Source organism: Carcharodon carcharias, chromosome 22, assembly GCF_017639515.1.
Source record: "Carcharodon carcharias isolate sCarCar2 chromosome 22, sCarCar2.pri, whole genome shotgun sequence".
In the NCBI taxonomy this organism is placed as follows: domain Eukaryota; kingdom Metazoa; phylum Chordata; class Chondrichthyes; order Lamniformes; family Lamnidae; genus Carcharodon; species Carcharodon carcharias.
Window position 1 is genome coordinate 12,793,308 of NC_054488.1, and position 18,201 is coordinate 12,811,508.

Here is an 18,201-nt window from a genome sequence, read left to right on the forward strand (position 1 = left end):
AACAACCTGCTACATTATCTATTTTGAATATAAATGTACCACAGACATTTGTGAATTTTGAATATATTTGCATAAATGAAAAACTCTTAAGACAGCTTGAGTAACCATTCTACTGCAGAAACTAGAGGAATTCAACTAACCCTGGAGTCAAATTATCACAAGTATTTTTGTTTCCTGCCGTCTAATATATTAAATTGGTTTTGTGCTGCAGAACACAATGTGAATTTGTTTGCTAAGTGGAATTTAAGTGTTGTGAAAATCTGGCATCTTGCTTTTGAATGAAGAAACTAGAGAAGGGGGCACTGACAAATTTGTACACATTTAATTGCATCAATTTACTCGCTGATTGTGAATTTAATCTTTGACTCCCATCCCAATGTCTCAGCTCTGTCATGACATGCTTTTATAATCCTATCGGTTCGGTACAAATCAAAGTCATCATGATTTATTTTGGCTCTACAGTTATATATGACTCATCCATTGGCATGTAATGTAGTGCTAACTTTGCAGACAAGGATAATAGAAATTGTATTCCCTGACTGCATACTGTCATTTGTCACTTTTTATAATTGAGTTGAATTGTGGTCCATGCAGAGAAAGGATCATTTATTAAATTCTATTTCAGACATTGGTATCATTTACAATGAAGTAATATATTATATTTATATTATCCATTATCTCAGGGTAACAGATCTGTATATTTGTTGACAAAGTAAGTTCTTTAAAGATTCTAATATTTCTTAGAACTGAATATCAGCTGGTAATTAATTATCTTCAATTCTAATGGGATTTGCTGATAGAAAATCAACAACAGCTATCAACTGGAACAGCTTTGTGGGAACAAAATGCATCAGCAACATGTAAGTTAAATGAAATTTTCATAGATGGAGCACTAACTATTGATAATTAATTTTTGTTCCGACATTAGCTTAGCATTGTGGGTTTTATGATAATGGAGCCTTCAGCTCTCAAGTTTGCCCACACAGCAAATTCTAAGGAAAGACTTGCAGAATTCAAGATGTGGTCATGCAAGGCTCACAGATAACTGTTTGCAAAATACAAATTCAAAAGAGGGATGTGCCTTTTCATGTTGTGTGAAATTTATAGGTTAATGGCACCAATAATTCAAAGATATCCATTCATTAGAGGACATTGGAAACCCTTAAAAGAATTATAGGGCAGTAATTAATTTTGACTTCAGCTGGTTTGTGTCCATTGATTGGACCCTAAGGGTTGCTATTTGATAATTCATTGTGTGCTATCCTGCTCTGTAATCCTAGTAAGCAGTTCCTGCAAAATACATATTTCAAAAGCTTACCCTTGGTAAATTCCTTGATAATGTTTCTTAATGAAAGGACTATGTCAAAGGAAGATTGCTGATCTAGAGTTTGGTGGTTATGTAGGATTGAAAGGAAACTTTAAGGAAGAAAGATCTTGCATTTATAAAGCACCTTCCACTAGCTCAGAAAGTGTCCAAGCACTTTACAGCCACTGAGTACCTTTGAAGTGTTGTCACTGTTCAATGTTTAAATGTGAGTTTTCTTCATTTATTCCAGGTTATTTTGGATAGATAATTACTGAAAAGTTGACTAATCAATGATTACAGTTTTCCAAAATGTTAGGGTGGTCCCTTCAAAATCACTTTTCAGAGGGTAAATGTTCAGCTTTGAGTTAGTGTGGAGTATGATCACTGATCTAATGTCTTTGTGCGACCTAAAAATGGAACTTCCTACAGCTTGCAATTGACATCTCAAAGGTACATTCTTTCCCAAAGTGTAACTAAGGCATGGGGCAATGCAAATTCTCAAGCTCCAATTTCCTGCCATGTGCAGTGTTGGGATATCACCAATAACTTAATTTTTCAGCTCATCCAACCATGCTTCCTTTTTTGAATTGTTCTTACAAGGATCAGCTGATCCAAGAGCTACCTAGTCCATGCAGTACAATGTACTTCAGGGCAAAACTAAATCAATCCACTGTCATTCTTGTTTTCACTAAAGCTTAATCAACCAATTGTAAGTGCTGCTAATGTCACTTTAGTACTTCTTTTATAGTCAATGAATTTGCTTGGATTGGGTTTATAGAGACAGTATAAATTGCCTCACCAAACTGCAGTAAATTTAGAATGACTTGCTCGCAGTTTGCTTTGTATAACCAATCTGTCAGTGCTTCTTGTGTGTGACAAAATAATATCATAGACTCAGAATTGGCTGAAGCAGAATATCTCATGGTGAGCACCCTTCATCACCCCCCAGCCCCAACTAATCTTATGGTGCAAATTGCTGAAAATCATTGAACATTTGGGACATTGGTGAATGACGAGACCAATAAATCTACCTCTTTAACCAATGAAATGTAAGGATCTAAATGGCTAACAAAGCTCTGAAGGAGCTAATTAATTGAACCATGTTTATCACCAAATTAGATGTAGGAAAATTGGTGGTACTGAGTTTTTCTGCTGATTGGGTTTTTTTAATCCATAATATTCAGTTGCCGAAGACAGCTGCTGCCCATATGTAAAAGCTATTCATTTTATAGCAACTCAAAGCATCTGTTACTTGTGGAAATGGCATTGTGACTGTCAATTAGTTACAAATTAGCGGATGCGCATACATTGACGAGGGCAGTGGCCCAGAACACAAAATAGGACAGAGTGTTTGGAAAGGGCTAGGAATCTAACTTCAATCACATCAGATAAAGGGACGACAATGAGAAAGGGGACGGGAAATACAGGACTGAAGGTGTTGTATCTGAATGCACGCAGTATACGAAATAAGGTAAATGAGCTTGTGGCGCAGATTGAAATTGGCAGGTACGATGTGGTGGGCATCACGGAGACATGGCTGCAAGGGGATCAGGACTGGGAGCTAAATCTCCAAGGATATACATCCTATCGAAAAGATAGGCAGGTTGGCAGAGGGGGTGGGGTTGCTTTGTTAGTAAGAAATGAAATTAAATTGATAGCAAGAAACGATGTAGGGTCAGATGATGTAGAATGTGTGTGGTTAGAGTTGAGGAATCGCAAAGGTAAAAAATCCATAATGGGAGTTATGTATAAGCCTCCGCACAGTGGTCAGGATGTGGGGCACAAGATATACCAGGAGATAGAAAAGTCTTGTAAGAAAGGCAAGGTTATAGTGATCATGGGGGATTTCAATATGCAGGTAGACTGGGAAAATCAGGTTGGTAGTGGATCCCAAGAAAAGGAATTTGTGGAATGTCTACAAGATGGCTTTTTGGGGCAGCTTGTGGTGGAGCCCACTAGGGAACAGGCAATTCTAGATTTAGTGATGTGTAATGAGGCAGATTTGATAAGGGAGCTTAAGGTGAAGGAACCATTAGGAGGAAGTGACCATAATTTACACTGCAATTTGAGAGGAAAAAGTTGGAAGCGGATGTAATGGTATTACAGTTGAATAAAGGCAACTACAGAGGCATGAGGGAGAAGCTGGCCAGAATTGACTGGGAGATGAGCCCAGCAGGAAAGACAGTGGAACAGCAATGGCAGGGGTTTCTGGGAGTAATTTGGGAGAAACAGCAAAAATTCATCCCTAGGAAGAAGAAGCATACTAAAGAGAGGATGAGGCAACCATGGCTGACAAGGGAAGTCAGGGACAGCATAAAAGCTGAAGAGAAAGCATACAATGCGGTGAAGAGCTGTGGGAAACCAGGAGATTGGGAAGTCTACAAAGACCAACAGAGGACAACTAAAAAAGAAATAAGGAGGGAGAAGATTAAATATGAGGGTAAACTAGCCAGTAATATAAAAGAAGATTGCAAGAGTTTTTTTTGATATATGAAAGATAAGAGAGAGGCAAAAGTGGACATAGGGCTGCTGGAAAATGACGCTGGAGAAGTAGTAGTGGGGAGCAAAGAAATGGGGGAGGAATTGAATAGGTATTTTGCGTCAGTCTTCATGGTGGAAGACACGAGTAACATCCCCAATGTTTAAAAGAGTCAGGGGGCAGAGGTGAGTATGGTGGCCATTACCAAGGAGAAGGGGCTAGGAAAACAGAAAGGTCTGAAGGTGGATAAATCACCTGGACCAGATGGATTACAGCCCAGAGATCTGAAGGAGATAGCTGAAGAGATAGTGGAGGCATTAGTGGTGATCTTTAAAGAATCACTGGACTCAGAGAGGGTCCCAGAGGACTGGAAAATCGCTAATGTAACCGCCCTGTTTAAGAAAGGAGGGAAGCAAAAGACGGGAAATTACAGGCCGATTAGCCTGACCTCGGTCGTTGGTAAGATTTTAGAGTCCATTATTAAGGATGAGATTTCAGAATACTTGGAAGTGCATGGTAAAGTAGGGCAAAGTCAGCGTGGTTTCATCAAGGGGAGGTCATGGATGACAAATCTGTTAGAATCTGTTATTTACTTGGACTTCCAGAAGGCCTTTGACAAGGTGCTACACAGGAGGCAGCTCAGTAAGATAAGAGCCCATGGTGTTAGAGGCAAGGTACTAGCATGGATAGAAGATTGGCTGTCTGGCAGGAGGCAGAGAGTGGGAATAAGGGAGTCCTTCTCAGGATGGCGGCCGGTGACTAGTGGAGTTCCGCAGGGGTCAGTGTTGGGACCACAACTTTTCACTTTATACATTAATGATCTAGATGAAGGAACTGAGGGCATCCTGGCTAAGTTTGCAGATGATACAAAGATAGGTGGAGGGACAGGTAGTATTGAGGAGGCGGGGAGGCTGCAGAAGGATTTAGATTGGTTAGGAGAATGGGCAAAGAAGTGGCAGATGGAATACAACGTGGGGAAGTGTGAGGTCATGCACTTTGGTAGTAAGAATAGAGGCATAGACTATTTTCTAAATGGGGAGATAGTTCAGAAATCTGGAGTGCAAAGGGACTTGGGAGTCCTAGTCCAGGATTCTCTTAAGGTTAACTTGCAGGTGGAGTCAGTAGTTAGGAAGGCAAATGCAATGTTGGCATTTATTTTGAGAGGACTAAAATATAAAAGCAGGGATGTGCTGCTGAGGCTTTATAAGGTTCTGGTCAGACCACATTTAGAATATTGTGAGCAATTTTGGGCCCTGTATCTCAGGAAGGATGTGCTGGCCCTGGAGAGGGTCCAGAGGAGGTTCACGAGAATGATCCCAGGAATGAAAGGCTTAACATATGAGGAACGTTTGAGGACTCTGAGTCTATACTCGATGGAGTTTAGAAGGATGAGGGGGGATCTGATTGAAACTTATAGAATACTGAAAGGCCTGGATAGAGTGGACGTGGGGAAGATGTTTCCATCAGTAGGAGAGATTAGGACCCGAGGGCACAGCCTCAGAGTAAAGGGAAGACCTTTTAGAACAGAGATGAGGAGAAACTTCTTTAGCCAGACAATGGTGAATCTATGGAATTTATTGTCACAGAAGGCTGTGGAGGCCAGGTTATTGAGTGTATTTAAGACCGAGATGGATAGGTTCTTGATTGGTAAGGGGATCAAATGTCATGGGGAGAAAGCGAGAGAATGGGGTTGAGAAACTTATCAGCCATGATTGAATGGCGGAGCAGACTCGATGGGCCGAATGGCCTAATTTCTGCTCCTATGTTTTATGGTCTTATGGGCAGTTGGTGGTGATTAAGGGTGGTGAGAGATAACTAAATTCTGCCAACCTGAAATGAAGTTGGCACTGACTTTACTCCCAGTCAGTGCAGAACCATCATTTAGTTGCTGACTGGTTTCAAAATGGGAAGCCTTTGGAAATATAAATTATCTCATTAATAGGATTCTCGCACCATTAAGTAGCAGCTCCAACTTTTTGTGGTGCCTTTAATTCCTATTTACAGCACAAATGCAATAATTTCTTGACAGCAGTTTGGAGGTTGACAGTCGATTCCATTTTTTTGCAAGGAAAATAGCCTTCGATTTTGGTGATTCGAAACTCATGGCACCTCTCTTCCTCACCACAAATCACTGGATTTTTTTTTAACGCTAATAATGATGATCACCCATAACTTGGCGTTATTTTGCCAGCAAATTCTGGCTCATTATTTTTCGTAAAGTTAATATTATTGAAAGTCTCTGACAAAGCTTGGATATGGCAAAGGAATTTGACAAACCAGTCAAACAAGGAAAATGTATGAATATAATGGATTCTAATAAATTTCTTTTGGGAAATTCATGACCTTGAAGGAAAGCTTTTTGGCAAAAAAAAGAAACAATGAATAACCCTCTCTAATGTTAAAAACGAGACTTGGCAGTAGAATATTATTAAGAATGTTGCTATCTCCCCTTACCAACAGGGAATTTATGAAATGTTTCACTGAGCAGAAGTTGGCAAACAATGTTTTCAATGTTGTTTAAGGACCTCCAAACCATCCCCGTTCCCCCTCACTTTCTCCCCCGCCCTAGAAAAATTTCTGCCACAATGTCTGTGCCCAGAAAACATTTGGTAGTGTCCCTGGTTATGTTGGCAGGAAAGTGGTGGGAGCTGCGCCTTCTCACAGCAGGACCTGCACCCTCACCGCACAGTTGTCGGCAGCCCCTCGGAATCAAGGATGACATCCGCCAGGCTTGGTGAGACTTCGGATGACCGAGGAGCCCAATTCTGGATCCACACGTTCTTCTGTGGTGGGGGCACGCTGTTGCGCAGGGGAGTGGAAATCGCAGCCCCGGGTTGGCATCCTTCTCCTTCCTCTGCCACCCACTGCCATTCTGTCGCGCTGTGAAGCCACTGTGCCTTGAAGTGGCTTTGTGCCTTGAACAGGTGGCGCCATACCGAGCAATCGGCAGCATTCTCCTCCCAATCCATGGTGTTAATGCCTCCGTGTTTTAGGGTAACCTTGAGTGTATCCTTATGCCTTTTCATTTGGCTGCCCTTTGAGCGTTGGCCAACGGAGAGCTGCAAGAAGAGAACCTGCCAAGGGAGGCAGCTTCTGGGCATCCGAGTGCAATGGCCTGTCCATTAGAGTTGGTTCCACAGAAGCAGGGCTTCATTGTATAACCCTGTGATGGCATATCCATACTTAGCAGTAGACAGTGGCAGAGTGTTAACGTCACTGGACAAGTAATCCAGAGACCCAGCCTAAGTCTCTGGGGGCATGAGTTCAAATCCCACAATGGCAGCTAGTAGAATTTAAATTCAGTTAATAAATCTGGAATATAAAGTTAGTCTTTGTAATGGTGACTATGACAATTATCACCGATTGCCATAAAAACCCATCTAGTTCACTGATGTCCTTTAGGGAAGGAAATGCCATCCTTACCTGGTCTGGCCTGCATGTGACTCCAGACCAAAACAATATGGTTGACTCTTAACTGCCCTCTGAAATGGCCTAGCAAGCCACTCAGTTCAAGGGGAATTAGGGATGGCAACAAATGCTGGCCTTGCCAATGACACCCACATCCCATGAAAGAACAAGAAAAAAGTAGGAAGTAGTCCAGTAGTTACAAAATCTGCCATTATATGGCTTGAACCATGCAAGTGAGACCTCTTTCTCAAGAAAGAAAGGTTTGTACCTTTGAAAACCTCAGGACAGCCCAGGTCATTTTACAGCTAGCAAAATACTTTGGAAGTTCAGTCACTGTTGTAAGCGACGAAACGTGGCAGGCAATTTGCACACAGCAAAGTCCCACAAACAGCAGTGTGATACTGACCACATAATCTGTTTTGCCGATGTTTGTTGATGGATGACTATTGGCCAGGACACCAGGAGAACTCCCCGGCACTACCTCAAAATGCATCCACAGGATCTTATACTTCCACCTAAGAGGGCAGTCAAGGCCCCAGTTTAATGCCTCCTCTGTAAGAAGGTCACTCTGGCAGTGTAAGACTACACTCATTCCAGTGTCAGCCCAGATTACGTGCTTAATTCTCTGGAATGGGACATGAACCCACAATCATTTGATTCAGAGGTGAGAATAGTACCAAATGAGCACTGCTGACACTTCCAGGTTTCCAGATAAGACCAGGGCAATTTTATTTTAAAGAAGGAACCTTATTTTACTCAATTTCAGCTGTTTTGGCAAGTATTGACCGAATTCTTTCCGAAGTGTCGTAACACTGTTGGAAGTAATCTCTTAATATGAGATATGTGAACTCTGAGCTGGATTCATGCAAAACTGATATCGCTGGCTTCTGCAAATGTCATTGAACTGCAAGCTCCAGTGAATCATTTCTTACTTATATGGCGATCTAACCCTTGGTAAGATTTTTGTAAAACCAGCCTGAGCCCCATGAAATGCTGAATCTTTAACAAAACTATCTAAAAACAGATTGTAGACAACCTTTACCCACCTCATCAAACCCTACAACTCTCAAAGTATAATAAGAAAGTGTTTGAAACTGATGTATTCAAAATATGCAATTAGCCTCATCATGTCTCTTTCCAAAACCAGATGCTTTTCATGTCCAATATTTATTAAAACTGAAGGTAATTAAGAAAGAATTACATTTGTATTGTGCCTTACGCCTTCGAGAAGCACTTAAAATTGCTTCACACGATAAATTAATTTGGTATAGTGTACTACTGTTATGTGAGGAAAGTTATACTAAGTATGAGTCATGTGAGAGATATATAGTGCATAAAGTTGATCACTCTTAATTGAATTCAACATTGTTGGATTCTGCTTGATTATAAAGGAACAAGAAAATGGTATTGGCTCAAAAGTCCATCAGTGTCCTGCACTTGTACTGTGGTAGTCAGACCCACACCTCTTGGAGAAATTTGTGACTGAAAAAATATCCAAATGTAGCAAATGATTCATCTCAAAAATACATAATGACATCATTAAAGGTTAAGTGCTACTGTCTTACAGTACATGACTCCAAACTTAATTTATTCAGTAAATCTGCAGTACCCTTCAACTGACCAAAGAGTCTTCAAAGACGTGGGCTTATATTATTTTTTTAAAAATGAGATAACCCACGTTGAATTTTTTTTATTGATTTCAGCATGGACTAAATTCATTTTCTGAAAAACATAGAACATGCTTCTATTAAGTTTATACTTGACTGTGTGTGGCTAAATTGATGCCAAATGTTCGACTTGAAGCAATTATTTTGAAGGGTCACTGCTGTTTCTTAAAGAAAACTATAAAAACAAATCTTGTGAGGACATGAATAAATTATTCTTGAACGAAGAAGCGTGAACTGAGCTGCTAAAGCCTTTTTCGAAAATATTTGCATGATATTTATTTTCTTAATGTTACAAGCTCAACCTGCTGACTGTCCCAGTAGTATAGCAACTTGGTTGCTTAATTCACACTTTAATTAGGTGAGTTTTAGCAGAGCCTAAAAAAGAAAATTGCTGACAATTCACGCCTTATCAGACAGATGTAGTATCTAACACCTGGTCACCAAATTGGAATACCCTCCAAAAATGCTATCATTGTGAGTAAGCCTTCGTAATCCTCAATATATATTGTACTTGTAAAACCAACATCAGACTCCATATGCGTCGATGTAGACACTTTAGTCTATATTTATTATCTGTTGCCAAAATCCACATTGACCTCTCTGGCATAAGTTTGTTCATTCTTCTTTCTTTTCTAACCACCTCATTTCAATCTATGTTCCCTGATTTGTGAGCCTTCATCACAGTGATCACTTTGTTTTGCTTCAGCCCTTTCAGTCCCCGTGTAATCTTGAAAATTTCAGTGAGGTTGTCTCAGACAGCTTACCGTGACTTCCTATGGATTTATTACAGCAAGATGGGATTTCTTGACTCAGAAAAAGGAACATCCTGTGCATGTCATCTTTTATTTAAATTACGTGGCGAAATGCAGAGGCAGCTGAAATTCTGATAGATTCTCTAATTATTTTCTGCATACACAAATTATTTTGAATATATTCCATCAAATTACCAATGACGCCACCACAAACAGTTACCTGCATATTTTTACGATCATATACATTTCTTCCCCTTTCCCTCCATGTACTTACATGTACTTTTGCCTTCTCCCTTTACATTTTCCTGAAAGTATAGGAGGCTAAATTTGACAGGCATGGGATCATGATGCATGATTAACCCACACTCATTGCTCGTCATGCAGGTAGCGCACCAACTTTGTGCTACCTGCTCATTTCAGTGAGTTCAGCTAGCGCAAACTATGCTGTTTCCTGCCTGGTTGCATCAACAAGGGCCCAATGCCATGAGTGGCCATCACCAGATTGTTGATCATTGCACTGGACGCCTTGTGGAGGATAGATGTCCTGTATCTATAGTGGGCCAGGAGACCGTCCCCCAGACCCACATTCAGAAGACATCAGCAGAAGATAGTCATGGAATGTGTTGGAATACTCTCCACTTAACTGTAAGATTACAGGTCCAACAAAACTCAAGAAGCTTGACAATGACAAAGCAACCTGCATGATTGGCACCCCACCTACCACATTAACCATTTGCCCCCTCCACCTCCAATGAACAGTAGCAGCATTTAGTATCATCTACAAGATGCGCTTCAGCAATTCACCATGGCTTCTTCAACAGCACCTTTCAAACTCACAACCTCTACCACCTGAGGCTGCACCACCTCAACATGGGTGGCAGCTGTGTGGGCTTGCTGGCTGACAGGCAGTGCCGGAGTGGTAGTGGTGATAGGATGAGTGCTGTCTTCTTGACACAGGACAGCAGGTTCATGCACCCTGGAGATATTGTCATTCCCTGGGGCGGCACCTCAGCAATGCTAGTAATCTATTGGAAGAAAGATGCTAGACTGCTGTGATACACTTCAAACCCCTTTACACGCTGTAAACCACAATCATCATGGCAGCAATCTGACCTTGCATGACAGCAGTTGGACTTTCCACTGCTGTACATGTAGCAGCATAGCATTCATTGTATGTATGCTGCACATGTGTGTGGGTTGTACGTTGCAGTTATCAGCCATGTCATCAATGGATAGCCCTTAATTGTCACCCTCTTATTGCACCCTAACCAGCCAAGCAACTGGGGGAGCTCATTGACAATGTATTTTAAGGTAGCATAATTTTGTTTCACTGCTCTCTGTACAATATCAAAACATCATTTGAATAAACTTTAGCTATGCAAAATTTCACAAAGCAGATGTCAGAGCTTGGATTCAGGTTACTTTAACTTTGGAGTCTTTGAGTTCAGTTAATTCTTCAATGATTGGCTAACTTTCAGAAATTTGAATGCTTCAAGACTGTCAAGTGGTGTAGGTACAATACTCTTATTGCGTTCAAGAAATTGTGCTGAAATAGAGTTTTCATTTTTACTTAATCAATCATGGGACGTGATCATTACTGGCAAGCCCAGTATTTATTGTCCATCCCTAATTGCCCTTGAGAAGGCGGCGGTGAGCTGCCTTCTTGAACCGCTGACGTCCATGTGGTGTTGGTACACCCACAGTGCTGTTAGGAAGAGAGTTCCAGGATTTTGACCCAATGATATTGAAGGAAATGGGATATTTTCCAAGTCAGGATGGTGTGCATTTTTTATGGGTATTTCTTAATCACTGTGGTTGTCCTTGACAAACGTTTCATGTGTATATACTATCCCTCACTATGCTTTCCTTTGCCAACCACAGATATGATTTCAGGCCAAGAACTTTGTTGTAGGTTTTATTAATGTGCATCTTGTATCTTTACTATTCCAATAACCATAGAACCATAGAAAAGTTACGGCACAGAAAGAGGCCATTCAGCCCATCGTGTCTGCATCGGCTGAAAAAAAATTAGCCGCCCATTCTAATCCCACCTCCCAGCACCTGGCCCATAGCCTTGCAGGTTACCGCACTTCAGGTCCAGGTACTTTATAAATGAGTTGAGGGTTTCTACCTCAACCACCTATCTGGGCAGTGAATTCCAGACACCTACCACCCTCTTGGTGAAAAAGTTTTTCCTAATACCCCCCCTAATCCTTCTACCAATCACCTTAAATTTGTGACTCCTGGTAATTGACCTCTCTGTCTTCCCTGTCTACTCTGTCTAGGTCCCTCATGATTTTGTACACCTCAATCAAGCCACCCCTCAGCCCACTCAGTTCCAAGGAAAACAACCCCATCCTACCCCAGTCCTTCCTCATAACATTGTGTACATGCTTAGCAATTAACAAAAGTTGCTTCTGAGGGCCCAGCAGTTTTGATTATGTTTTGAGTATGTCGAGGTTGTTGGCCTTCACAATGATCTTCACCTCACTCTCCATAAATTTGTCCAAAAGACATTATATTTACCATTTTACTTAACACTTGCATGGCAAGTATCCATTGGAACCTGCAGCAGCTGTGTTGACAGATTAACTAGTAAATCAAGGCTGAGCACCTTCTCAACCATTGCTACCTACTTGCCCACTTAAGGGAAGTTTATCTTTTAAAAATCACTGGCCAAACTGTAATACAAACATTCTGAGTGTGATGAACAGATTTTGGCATTTGATTCTGCAGCACCTAATAATAGTATATTTCTAACAAGAAATGCGTGAAAAAATAAAGGCACCCAGCAGACCTGACATTTAGGGCGAGGAATTGAACTCCATTTTACGAGTGTAAAATGGGTGCCATGAGGCCTTGTTTTCAGGAACAAAGTCCTGTTCCCTCAGAGCCCCTGAAGGACTTCTGACCCCAAATTTGGTTGGATCATTTTCAGGAATTTGGGACAGCTGTCTAAAACAGGTGTTGGACCTTTTACAAGCACATGCAAAGAGCCTGTTTTTTTGGCAGTCTCTGTGAAATTTGACTACCTTCCGTGGAGCAGGAGCCGGGCCTGCACTGCTCACGTTTACAAGACACGGATGCACTATTCTGGCTGGTGACCACGACTGATAGAGTGACTTTAAAATGCTCTAAATGATGTGGAGCTCAGAGGAGTAGGAGTACGTGGCTGCTCATGGCCCTGATTAGAACCCCCCCTCCCCTATTCTTGCTGCCCTAGTTTACACCCCCACCCACTACCCTTAGCCCTCCCTCACAATCAGAAATGATCTCATAGGCTGCTGCTGGCTAGACGAGTAACCTGAAATTCAAATTGGAAAAGCTTCCTGTGGAGGTGCAGCATGCGCAAGCACTTTGTCTTGATGACTCAGATGAGGCCCACAGACCAGTTCCTCTCAACCTTTCTATTCAGGGCTAGTCCCCCATGCCCATTTAGTGCTTGAAAACTGCCCTAAATGAATTTCTACAGCTTCGTGTTAATTTACACAACAGAATGCATTGAAAAGAAATTAAATAACTGTCAATGCTAGAATTTTATTCAGAATGTCAGGTAGCACCTGTGGAGTGAGAAACAGTGTCAACATTCAGGTTAACAATCTTACATCAGAACTGAAAAATTGAGCCTCATTTCAACCCATTCACTCTCAGGGTTAAAAGCCATTAACCTTATTTCTCCCTGAACAGATGCTGCCTGACCTGCTGGGTATTTCCAGATTTTCCTGTTTCTATCTCAGGTTTCCGCAGTATTTGTCTTTTGGGGTTTTCCAGATTTAAAAGGTACTTACCAAACTTTTTTTATTGCTGTAAGTAATCGTACATATCCAGTTCATTTTGGTTCCTTTTTTTAGTGCTTTGTTTGTGTTAGGCATATTTGAGAAGAACACATTTGGCTATACAAAGGACAGAATTGAATCTGGACTAATAATCTTTAATTTTGCTCCATTAAATGGCATTGGAACCTGTTGTCCCACTTCTGTGGTCACGACCAATTTCCTCTAGTTTCACAGCAGCTCAATCAACTGCGGCAAATGACAAATTTACTTCCATAAAATGTGGTGAAAGTGGGAATGTTGGAAGGGCATGCTTCCAGCCTCATGGAAAACAGAAGGTTAAAAGTGCCTTGCAGATTTTCACCAGGAAAGTAACTTGCTTTTTCAAGCTGGGAGAGCTTCATGCCAATTAAATGGGCGTAAGATTCAACCCAGTTTCATTACTTTTGGCTCACAGTTTGTCCCAAGGTCTGACATTATGGGCAGAATCATTCCAGATTTGCGCTAAGTGTGGTAGCAGGCGTGAACAAAAGACGTTTGACCCACTGGCCGCAATGGTGGGTTTTCGCACCATATTGCCCCCTTCCCACCTCATAAATTATACAGTCACGGGATCGTTGGCAGCCAGCCTCTGATTGGCCTGCCATGCCGTTGCCTCACCGCTTCTGCACGCCGGGCACCATGTTTAAAATGCAGCCACGCGCATACTTCCCAATGCTTGCAGCCCAGGACTGCTCCGGTGAAGACATGGTCCTGAAAGCCAAGAAGAGTGAAGCCCTCCGATTCAGTGACGTCTCCTTGGGACACCTTCTGGATGTCGTGGAAGCCCACTGTGACGTCCTCTACTCCTGCTCTGGCCGCAGGAGGCCTATCAGTCTCACCACTCCGGCGTGGGAGGCAGAGGCAGAGGTGGTCAATGCCAACGCTGCACACAGGAGGGTGGCCATCCAGTGGAGAAGATAGATGAATGATCTCACCCATTTCGACAGGGTAAGTCAACCATCTCTTCAATCTCAATTCACACACCCACAAGCCCATCACACAATCACTGGCATCTCACTCACTGCCAGCTCAAGGGACATCACCACTCACTCTCTCACACACACCCTCACATCTCCATCTGGACTCATCTCCTCTGGCGATCACCTCCTCATCCCGTCCATGACTCCACTCAGCACACATGCACGCCTGGCATGCGCCTTGCTCACACTCTCTCCATCTGTCTTTCTGCGCGATCTTGTCCTGCATAATCAACGGGAGAGGTCCCAGACAAGGGATGTAGCGCCAGACATCAAGGTCCTCACTCCATCCGAGAGTCGCACGTTGGAGCTGGCCAGAGAGATGTGGACTGTTTCACAGTTGTTGGTGAGGTCAGCGGTGAACACCCACGTGTGGATGCTACACCACTTCATCCCACCCTCAATGCTATTCTGAGTCCATGGTTCTGTGTTCAACGCGGCTGCCAAGCACTAATAATATCCACTTTTTTTGCCCTAGGCACATCTGACACATTGGCCTCAGGCAATGTTGACCCTGACCCCAGCGCCAAGAGCATCTCGGATGAGGATCCTGAGGGCAGCATCATTGAAGACTGTGCAATTGGTGGCATCCTGCACCTGTGCGTAACCTGAGATCTGCACCAATTCCAGCGCTTTTGCTTCCTGGCTTTCCTGATCCCAGGTGAAATGCACAAAGTCCTGGGCCTTCAAGATGGTAGTGTCCATGACCTCCTGGATACACTTGTGTGTAGAGGCTTGCAAGATTTGCACAGGTCACCTGTGAAGCACTGGAAGGAGCCACTGGCGTAAAAATTGAAAGCTGTGGTTACTTTCACGGTCACTAGCAGTGGATGCCCTCTATGCCCCCATGGCACCAAATCCTGCAGCAGGTGGCATATGTGACCGACCAGTTCCCTAGACATGCACATCCTTCGATGATACTGGTTCTCAGTCATCTGCAGGAATGACCAGCGCCGGCTATAGACTCTGGGTCTAGTGAAGCACCTATGAGCAACGGCTCTCTGTGGATCTCCAGCTGCATGAGCTGCAGGCCCTGCCACCCCTTCGTCTTGAGGGAGGTGCTCCTCCCTTTGCCGAGCCAGGTGCCTCTACTGCACCCTTTTTCTTCTTCTCTGAAAACCATGAGACATACCACTAAATCACCAGGCTCAATGATCTTGATGTTCTCCTCCTGCAGGATCAAAGAGAGAGACGCATGGGTTAGCATGTGTGTCCTAAGAACCTCTGTTGGTTAAGTCTTAAGGCCCCTTTGCCCATGCAGGAGAGTACTGGCCACCACTTGGATGGCCAGTGTGTAGTGTGCTTCATGGCTGCCCCACCTCTGCTCCACTCCACCTGACCGATCGGCAGCAGCTTTGCCCACTGGACTGCATGTTGTGCTCTCAGCTCAGGCGCAAGCATCCTCTGAACTCGCACTGCAAGGCTGCACTGTTAGCTTGAACCATAATGGATACTGGTCCAAACCTTAATAAGGACATTGCAAGGGGCTGTGAGCATCTCCACCAGTGACTGTGCCATGGCCACCTTTCACAAGGAGATTCTACGACTTCTCCAGTCGGCCAATTGCTCTGTTACCGCCTAAAATGCAGTCTGCGCCCGAGGGGTGAAAAGTAATAGCACATTCATGCTTTTGCATTGCTTGAGTGGGCAATATCGTCAGAGGCCCGACTCCAAGCATGTCAATGAAGCTGCTGATGAACAGTCTCAGCAGTGGAAGAACGCTCACTTTTGACAAGCTTTTCCAAGTGTGTGGCCACTTCCCTCACCGCCATCCCCCACCCACCCAGGATGTGCTTGTGTTCTTCCTTCAGTCTGTGCTGCCTTGTCCCACGAGGTTGTGTATACTCAACTCCAGGTTCCCCCCGAAGTTCAGTTTGCCAGGTGCACGCTTTTTAGAGGCAGTCAAGAATCATGCTGTTCTAACTCACACCAATGTTGGTGGTAAATTTGATGTGGTGGCATGATTCCAGCGAGCAAGGCTTAGAAGGAGGTGCCAAAGTATTGAAATTAGGTTCCCAATGTGCAGCAGTGGGAAATGAGCATATAATCGATCTTTGGCTTTCTCACCATGTTGTCTGCTTGTGCCTGCCAAGACACCTGCTGCCAATGGGACCGGGCAATTCTGCCCTATGCTTCTAAGATGTTAATTTGAATCATGAGCAATGGTTCTCTATCATGTGGCCAAAATCTCCTCAGGCACACCTTAATATTCATATATATTTTTGACATTGCCCAGACCAACCTAGTGGTGATGCATGGTCAGTCTCCCTCACAAAGGATACATACATTCAAAAGGGTCCATCCAACAATGAGTGATGAGATCGAAGGAAAAAGCCTCAAATGACTGAACTCTATTTTCACAAGAGAATAAGACTAAAGAGGGACAACCCTTTAAAATAATGGAATCTACAGAGGAGGTTGAAGTAAAAAAAAAACACCTAACTTCGATGATGAACATATGACTATCTGGCACCAGTCTGAAGTTAGCTCAAAGATTGGCAATGCCTCACTATCTCCAGGATAATGTAGAACAAATGGAGTACATTGATTTGGGATCTACTTCAAAAGAGAACAGGATTGATATCTGTTGAGAAGGATAATTGAAGTGACATGAACATTTAATATCACCAAGTCATGTTTTTAAACAGGGGGAGGGAAGAACTTAAACTGGGGGATTGACAGAAGCTGTTGGACAAGAGCGATGCCGGGAGTTAAGGTGGGGAACGGCGAAATTATGTTACTTTGTATAGAGCAGGCTTGGTGGGCCTCTGTTAACCTAAGTTTCTTATATTTATATATTTTTCCTCAAATTTTCAAAAATGGGTAGATTATGCTACAATGTAGCTACAGATCGTAACTTTTGCACTTTCTTGTATAAATAATTTTAAAATACGCATTAAAATTTCACTTATAAACTGGTGCTGACTTTTTTTTTCATGGATGTGGGCTTTGCTAACTAGTCCAGCGTTTATTGCCCATCCCCTATTGTCTTTGAGAAGGTGGTGGTAAGCTGCCTTCTTGAACTGCTGCTGTCCATGTGGTGTAGGTACACCCACAGTGCTGTTAGTGTGTTCCTCTGAGGGAGTCCCAGGATTTTGCCATGGCAACAGTCAAAGAACAGCGAGATAGTTCCAAGTCAGGCTGGTGTTTGACTTGGAGGGGAACTTGCAGGTGGTGATGTTACCATGTGTCTGCTGCCTTTGTCCTTTCAGGTGGTAGAGGTCACGGCTTTGGAAGGTGCTGTCGACGGAGCCTTGGTGAGTTGCTGTCGATGGTATGTACTGCTGCCACTGTGTGTTGGTGCTGGAGGGAGTGAGTGTTGAAGGTAGTGGTTGCGGTGCCAATCAAAGGGCTGCTTTGCCCTGGATGGTGTCGAGCTTCTTGAGCTTTGTTGGAGCAGCACTCATCCAGGCAAGTGGAGAATATTCCATCACACTCCTGACTTGTGCCTTATCGATGGTGGACAGACGTTATGGAGTCAGGAGATGAGTTACTTGCTGCAGAATTCCCAACTTCTGACCTACTCTTGTAGCCACAGTATTTATATGGCTGATCCGGTTCAGTTCCTGATCATTGCTTGGCACTTGAGTGGTCTGAATGTTACTTGTGACTTATCAGCCCAAGCCTGAATATTGTCCAGGTCTGTGTGCATATTGCCATGGACTGTTTCAGTATCTGAGGAGTTGCGAATGGTGCTGAACATTGTGAACATCTGTGAATGCCCCCACTTTAAGATAGAGGGAAGGTCATTGATAAAGCAGCTGAAGATGTTTGGGCCTAGGACACTACCCTAAGGA

At 43.1% G+C, this 18,201-nt stretch overlaps 1 long non-coding RNA gene across 1 annotated transcript in view; it reads left to right on the forward strand.

The window, feature by feature from the left end:
* The window catches only part of LOC121293741, a 176,883-nt gene extending 159,743 nt beyond the window's left edge, over positions 1-17,140 (forward strand). Inside the window, exon 4 of the long non-coding RNA XR_005946592.1 lies at positions 17,053-17,140. This is a non-coding gene — a long non-coding RNA (uncharacterized LOC121293741). The remainder of the gene's footprint in view (positions 1-17,052) is intronic.
* Positions 17,141-18,201: the final 1,061 nt, after the last annotated feature.